The following is an 8,964-nucleotide window of genomic DNA, read 5'->3' as shown; positions in this document are numbered from 1 at the left end:
TTTTTTTTAATTGAGAGACATCCTAAAAGTAAATCAGGCAAAATAAATTTAGCAAATCTCAAGCCCTAAAGAAGTTGCTAGTAATGAAAACTAATATTCAGTTAACTTTGCATTTAAGAAAACAACCCTTATTCATTTGTTTTCTCTTATAAAGTAACTGGGATCCCTTAGTCTTTATTATTCTGTCTTATTTATATTCATGCAGCTAGGCTAATGGACACAATCAAGGATCCACAGAATTTAGCTGACCTCAGAAAAGAAAAGCCTAAAGACAAACTGGTTCTATTAAAGCATTTTTGATGCTAGTACAATTACATGGCAAAAACCTGAAACTCATAACTGTATGGGCTAATGTCAATGAGCAAACCACATCTTGCTATCCTGCATTTGAGTGATACAAGTCCTTAAAAAGGACATAAAAATATTTATTCAACTACCTACCCTAATGATTAACAGCTCACAAGGAGCTTCCAATTATGGAACACAGTGGAAACCTTTGAAAAATAAACAGTTGAGACATCAGAAAAGGCCAACCAACATTTTTATATTTCAACACATGATGAACCAGTCATATTGACAATATCTTTTAAAATGTACTGCTATACTGTTTGTAGCTTCATATGGAAGGGAAAACACATATAGAAGATATTTAGAGACGATTTGGAAAATTGAAATATGGATTAGAAATGAGATACAATATTAGCATATTCCTATTAGCCTTGTAAAATATGATATGGAACTGTTATAAAGGAGAATGTCTTTTTTTCTTAGACGATGCATACCAAAGCTTCCTAAGTATTGTGATATCAGCAACTGCTTTTTAAATAGCTCAGGAAAATAAACATATAAACATGTTAGCCAAAGTGACAAAATGCTAACAATTAATAAATTTAGGCACTACATTACCTGTTGTATCCATCCACCTTTCCTATATGATTGAAATGTTTAGTAAAAAGATGAAAAATATTCAAGCTGAGTCTAGTGGTGTATACCTATAATCCTAGCTGTTAAGAGCTGAGGCAGAAAGACCACAAGTTCAAGACAAACCCAGGAAACTTAGCAAGACCCTGCCTCAAAATCTAAAAATAGAACAAGGCCTGGTGATGTAGTTGAGCACTCCTTAAATTCAATCCGTAGTGCCACAAAAAAAAACAAAAACAATATATATATATATATATATATATACACACATATATACATATATACACACATACATACAAACAAACATATATAAAATTTGGAGGCAGGAGGATCCCAAATTAGAGGTCAACCTGGGCAACTTAGCAAGACCCTGTCATAAAAAAATAAAATAACAGGACTGGCCAGATAGCTCAGTGAACTAAACCACCTGCTTAGGCAGATGCAGAGGCCAGGGTTTCGATCCCTGGCCTGCTGTGCTGGCCCTACTCTGTGGTATGCTGAGATTGAGATTGAGACTGGGCATGATGGCATGCACCTGTAATCCTAGCACTTGGAAGACCAAAAAACAGGAAGGATCACTACAAGTCCAATCTGTGTAGTGAGACCTTGTAAACCCCATACTAAATACTTAAATAAATAAATAAATAAATAAGATAAGATAAGGTAAGGTAAGGTAGGATAAAGTAACACAAATGGGTTAGGGATATAGCTCAGAGGCACAGCCCTTGCCTAGCATGTGTGAGGCCCTGAGGAAAAAAAGGAAAAGATGAAGGAAAGACAGAATGGAGGAAAGGAAATTCATTATTTAGGTGATGAGAAACAAAAATATTCCTCCATGATTATATTCAAACAACAGCACAATTCAGAGAGATAAATAAACTCTGGACCTAGAGAATCATTGAACTAAGACAGGATGTTGAAATTCCATTTGGCAGCCACCTGGGCACAAAGCACTGGAGACTGAGCCTTGTCCAGTTTGAAAAGTCAAAAACAAACTCCTAAATAAACCTTAAGATTCCCAAGGGACTACCCAGTGGTACCTCGGTTCATGAAATTAATTTTTTCTTGAGTTTGATGAGAACTGAATCAAATTCATTGGTTACATTCAATGTTGACCTTATGGGAAATCTGACTTATTTTCAGCCAGAATCTAAGAAGTAAATTCATAAACCAAGGCACCAATGTATTCTGTGAATTAGAACAACTCATAAATTAGCATAATTGTAGATTAGGGCTGGCCAAATAGCTCAGCAGATTAAAGTGCCTGCAAGCAGGCACAGGGGCCAGGGGTTCGATCCCTGGGCCTGTCATGCAGGCCCCACCCCGGGGTACACTGAGATGGCAATTGAGACTGGGCGTGGTGGTACATGCCTTAATCCCAACTCTTGGGAGGCTGTAAACAGGAGGATCGCTATGAGTCTGACCTAGTAGTGAGACCCTGAACACCCTGTAAACCCTTCCCTAAAATACAAAAAAATAAAAAGTAATTATAGAGTAAACATATTCCACAACAAGGTAAAGCAAGAATGCTATCCATGTAGGTCTTAACACTGGATAGAGTTTCAAAGCCATATCGAACCAAGTTTGTAGCCTAAATACACATTGCATTATGGTCAAAGAAATTAGAGGGTTATTAATACCTAATTTTAGTCAACAGAATAAAAAGCAAACCCACTCTGGATGAGTACATCTTCAATTCATGCCATAAGCTTATAATTGAAAAAGAAAAGGAACAAAGAAATAAAGCAATGCTGTTATGTTGAGCTGTAGGGGACTCAGGTCAACAATTTCTGACATTGCCAGTTAAGCGGAAGACCCAATACTATTATGGGATACTGGACTCTTTTAGAATATTTTGCTGAGTTTACACACCTATAATATTCAAATAACGGAACTTAACAATAAAAGGGTATACAGATGAATGTCCATTTTGTATCTGTGTATTCAAAGTGGTTGGGATAGATATACAGTTACATTCTGTTAATGAATAGAATGATTTTTTCTAATGGTGTTTGTAAATATGATATCAAGTCCGCATCTTGTACAGCAATTAATCACTAAGAAGAATGTATGCAGTGTGTTAATTATTGAAACTGTCCTACCGATTTGATTTGCAACTGTCTCATTGTTATTTGTTTATCAATAAAATTATGGCAAAAAAAAAGAAAAGGAAGAAAGGCCAATGAATTAAACTCAACAAAAATATTAGAAATATTATGCAGCTGAATCACCTTTACCATGGTACATAATTATGTTTAATGCATTTAAAGAAATAACAGGGGACTGGGGAGATGACTCAGTGGAATAAGCACTTCCCTGGCAAGTGCAAGGGCCTGAGTTTAATCTTCAGTTCTGCCCACCCCCCAAAAAAAGAAAAAGAAATAACAGACTGAAAATATCTACACAAAACAAAATCTTCTAAAATGTAAAATATAATTAACATGCTAATTTAAAACCCTATAACGCTAAATGTTTACAAATTTTGGAATAGGAATGGTTAGCTATAAATGTACACAGTTACTTTGAAAAACAATTTAAGCTTATCTAGTAAAGAAAAAACATATTCATGGCCCAATAATTCCATTAGAAGTTTTATACCCTAGCCAGGCATGGTGGCACACACCTGGAATCCCAACACTCAAGAGTCTGAGGCAGGAGGACCACTGTGAGTTGGAAGTCACCCCTTACTGCATAGTGAGACCCTATCTTAACAGACAGACAGACAGAAAGACAGGGAAAGAGAGAGGGAGAGAGCAGAGCAGAGCTGGTGGAAGTGAGGGAGGAAAGGAGGGGAGAGGCGGGGAGGAGAAGGAAAGGGAGGAGAAAAGAAGGGAGGGGAAGGGAGGGAGGGGTGAGGAGGAGAGGAGAAGGGAGGGGAGGGGAGAGGAGAGGAAGGCAAGCAGGCTAAAATAAGCTTCTTTATATATGCATAAGGTAAAAAGTGCATAAATATTCATGGCAATGAAATGTGTAATTGTTAAGGACAGAGAATAATCTATGGTATATACACATAAAAGAAAATTATACAGCAATGAGGTTGAATGACCTGCAACTATACACATCATCATGGATAAATCTCAGAAAATTGGTTCAAAAAAATAGAAAAACAAGCACAATTTGCCTCCATGTAGATAAAACTTTAAAACATGAAAACTAAACTATAGTGGCACATACCTAGAATCCCAACTACTTGGAAGGCAGAGGTAAGAGGATCACAAGTGCAAGGACATCTTAGTGACACTATGTCTACAAACAAAATAAAAAGAGCCAGAAGTGTAGTTAAGTGGTAGAGTGCTTGCCATCATTCATTTCCCAACTTGGGGGGAGTAAGGCTAGATAACTACCATTCAAGAAGATCATAGCAAAATATCCACATGCTTCAAGAAAATACAGGATACTATATTAAGTAAATGACCAGTGACCACTATCTCAAGTAGATATCCAAACAATACAGCTGCAATAGCCTTCCTTTCATGCCTAGAAGTTATTGAGCCTATCTGTAATATAGGTTGTACTTAAGATTAATGATTAGTGATTTTTTTTCTTACATCATCTCTATTCAATTGCAATTCCAATAAAAACTTTAAATGCTATTTTTGGCATGTATATTCCTCTACATGGCATCCCTTTCTAGGACAAAAACTGTAAATTCTTCCAAGTGTATACTACAGGTTGTATAGACCTTATTTGAAATGCTTAAATCTAAAAGTGTTTCAGATTTGGGAATTTTTCAGATTCTACAATATTCATGTATATTTCACTGGTTGAGCATCCTTACTATGAAAATATGGAATCCAAAGTTCTCAAAAATCTTAAATTTTCTATGTGTCATGTCAGTGCACAAAGTTTTGGATTCCTGGGCATTTTGTATCTGAAATATCCAATCTGTATCTCTTTCCACATCTGTTGAATAGAATCTGGCTTACATTTAGCTACAATGCCTCATAAGTCATGTGAAACTGAATCTGCTATTTTGACTGTGATATTTTGGCTAGTAGCTGAACAGATGGGTAGACTTTCTCTAGAATGAGTATTTGCCAACAATTGGAAGGGTGTAAAACTCTGTCTAAAAGAAACCCAAACATAACCACAAGGAGTCTAACAATTAATTAAAACAACTACTGTTGCAGATAAAAATCCTGATAGAATCATATTACATATTCAGAAAGTTTGCTATAAAATGACAATCAGGAAAATACTTTGGTAATGTTAAACTAATGCTAATAGTGATTAAAATAGAGGCTGGAATCTTATATGTATTATGTTTGTATTAATCTGAATCTTGGTTCGAAGAAAGATCACAGAAAATAAATAGTACATAGACACCAATGTTATAGAAAACAGATTGAACTCAGAAGTCAAACTTTGAACTTGAACTCATCTAGGCTTTAATAGCTGCATGCTCTTAAGAAAGTAATAATTTGTCTGGTTACTTTTCTCTCCTTGCTGAGACAAATTACCAGACACCCAAAATTAAGAAAGGAAAGGTTTGTTTAACTCACAGTTTGTAGAGGTTTCAATCCATAATCAGCTGTTATCAACACAGGGTGGAAAGGCAAAGGGTAACAGTTCAAAGAGGTTAAAAAAAAAATAGCAATAGCAAAATGGGTAGAACAAGCTTCTTTTCTCCCCTTACATTGTAAGCACACTATAGTCTGTCACCTACCACCCCACCACCCCAAGATATATGAAGTACTCACACAAAGCTCAGGATGTTTAATAAGTACCCTAGCTCCTTGCTGAATTGCAGTTAACACAATGTATCAACCACTACACAGCTGCTCACAATGTGCATCTCATTTGTAAATAGGCACAGTGAAATCTAATTGACTAGGTTCCTCTAAGAATTACTTGAAATAAGGAAAGCATCCAGGAAAAGTACCTGTCACAGAATAAGGACAGTCTTCTTTAAATAATAAAGTCCTGGTGGACAAGAACAAATCAAAACTTTCAGCCTCCAAAACTTTCAAACAAGCAAGCATGACTGAAACTTAGTGACAAGAAAACTATTACACCTTTAACACTAATAAAAACTGTATGTTGCAAAGAACTCTACACATTCTACAATCATACTTCAGGGCCGTCTCATCAACCTCTTGAAAGAACAGAATCTAATGAGTGAATCATAACAGATTATATAAGGGAAAAATTCTGAAGAAATAATCATGACAAATCATATATATTCTAATGTTCATTTGACATCTACATTAATATCATTTCTATACTGTGAAACACAATATTCTATGGTACATACCAACAGCCCATAACAAGATTATTTCTTGGAACTTCCAGTAGAGAAAAGCAAAATGATTGCAGCCTTCTGTCCAATTTCTGATTTCTGGCAGGAAAGAGGAGTTCTGCAACAAAGATACTCCTATGGCCAGGTTTGAGAGAAGAGTGGTCTCATAGAAACCTAGGGACTATAAAGGCACAGATGCCCAAAATTAGTTAAGTAAAAAAGACAGAAGTGTTATGAGGAAATGCAGGCCAGGGTTTTTCTCAGATCAAATGTATAGCCCTGAAGTTCCTGCAAACATCCAGACATGTTCTAAACTCCATGACTTTAGGTTCCTCTCTGTCTTTTGCTTGCAGGTGACATAGTACACATCACATAGTTCTTCAATCAGTCATTTTGTGAATACACAGAAAATGGAGTCACAGTCACTGGAAAGGAACATAGTGCTCTTGTTTTTCATATGAAGCGAACAGTGCGCTCCAGGTATTAAGGATACTGACCTAATTTTCAGATCAGTTTAATGAGATAAACCCTTCCCTCTTCCCCTCCTCTTACATTAAGGTTCCTCTGTCATGAAGATGACTAGAATTTTGCACATTCCATGGTCCCATAGGATATGGAAAACTACTGTAAATAAAACGCTAAAATTGTTTAATTCTATAATTTCATTTAGGTTAATTTAATCATTCAGTTTGTTTTAATTGTAACCTACTCATCTTTAAGAAGATTTAAAACATTTTCAAATCTTTCAAGCATCTTTCATTCAAAAGCTTTTTATACACAGCTACTAGAATGAGAAAGATCAAGTCTTCACAATTTTTATAGAGCTAAGACATACTATAACAAGTAGACAAAATTTTAATAGATGCCAAATGCTCCAAAAACATATGAGAAGTGTAATGGGGAGTTCTTTTGAGACTGAGTAATCAATGGGGATCTTTCTCAATGTCTATTCTTTGAACTGAGACCTACAAAGCACAGAAACTATCAATTGTTTCTATTGAGAACTTCATCTGTTACAGAGACAGAAAGAAGCTCAGTGTGGTTGAAGTCCTATGATGGGGAAGGCAAGTAAGATGATATGGAGAGATAAATTAGAGGAAGCAAATATTAGTACTGAAATGGAGTGCACAATTAATTCTAAGTGTAATGGGAGTCAGCAGAAGCTTGGGGGAAAGGTACAGTTATGATCTAATTTATATTTTCAAAGGTCACTGGTTGCTACCAGAAAAAATGATAGAGGAATAGGAAAAAAAGGAAGGATGACCAGTGTGTTGATAAGCATTCCATGACTTGGACAAAATACCTGAGAGCCACAGTTTCAGGAGATAAGTTTTATTTTGTCTCACAGTTTCAGAGGTTTCCATGCATGGTCCACCAGCTAAGACAGCACAGGCACAGAGGTAGGAGTAGCAGAAGAGAGCTTCTCAGCTCATGGCATCAGGCTGAGGGTCAAGATATACTGTCACAGCCAGAAAGGAGATCACTGTTCTGGCAGTCAACGATGCTAATATGAACTACAGTGATGGGGAAGAAATGGAGGGGGAAGGAACAGATTTTAGATAAAAATTTTACAAGACTTGCTGATGGATTGAAGGATGGGGGAGGATGACAGAAAGACTTATTAATGCTTAGATTTTTGTCCTGACCAAGTCAATAAAAGGTAATGCTAAGCATTCTGATGGGAAAACTCCAGGCAAAGAAAAGGTGAGAGAAAAGGCTAGAGAACCAGAATTTTTTATCTGTTCTGCTACATCTGTGCTTTTCAGAAAGTCCAGAGACATCCTGTAGAAAGCTTACAGCAAGAATCTGTACCTTAGGACAGTTCTTGGGCAAGAGACATAAGACATTGATATTGATAAAAAAGAACGCAGTCTAAGTCTTAACATTAAGGAAAATCCCTTAGGAGAAGGACAGAAAAGGGAGTGAGGAAAAAAAATTACCTGTGCATGTAAGCAGGACGGTTTGGACAACTGTACTGTGCATTTCTATTGGTCTATGGAAAGAAGCACTTAACCCTTTAATTTGTTTCAACTCTTTTTTCCAATTGTTTTTCCTTTTTTCTTAATTCCTTATATATTTTTTCCTTTTTTCTTCCAATTCTACATGCATATGTCTGGTAGTATGAATAACTGGCTGGAAGACAACACTACATATTATAACAACTACTGTGAATTTCATATTATTTTATTAACTGAAAAACTCTATCACTTGCAATTTTTTGTTGTAATTCTAATTTGTACACTTTTTAAGAAATGAAAAAAGAAAGAAAAGAATTAAGCCTTGTGGAATTTCACCCAAAAGACATTGAAAAATTGGCTTTTGAGGAAGTAAAAAACGAAAGGAGCATGTTTGTAGAGAGCAGGATAGTCTACTAGAAAAGGGAGGGGTTAGTTCTGGGAATGAGGATTAAAAAGTCAACAAACAAAAAAATTTCACTTGAAGAAGCATTTTAAAGGATTTAAGTAGGTTTACTTAGAATAATTTTATTGAAGGGTTATAATAGTGAAAATTCCTTTAGAGTGGCCTGATAACAAGGATGAGGGTGAGGGATATATCTCAGTGGCACAGTGCTTGAGTGGCAAGTATGAGGTCCTGAGTTCAATTCTTGTTTGAAAAAAAAAAAATGTTAATGAAATATGAGAAAGAATTGAGATAGAAAAAACAACTAATCATAAATCTTTTTAGAAGTTTCACTATAGAAACAGAAGAGTAATCTACAAAAAACAAAGTTCATAGAGAGAGTGACAGAGAAAGAGAGAGAGAGAGAGAGAGAGAGAGAGAGAGAGAGAGAGAGAGAGAGAGAG

This window comes from Octodon degus, unplaced genomic scaffold, assembly GCF_000260255.1.
Source record: "Octodon degus isolate 3935 unplaced genomic scaffold, OctDeg1.0 scaffold00017, whole genome shotgun sequence".
Taxonomy (NCBI): Eukaryota; Metazoa; Chordata; class Mammalia; order Rodentia; family Octodontidae; genus Octodon; species Octodon degus.
The sequence above is the reverse complement of the archived record's forward strand: the minus strand, read 5'-3'. Positions refer to the sequence as shown.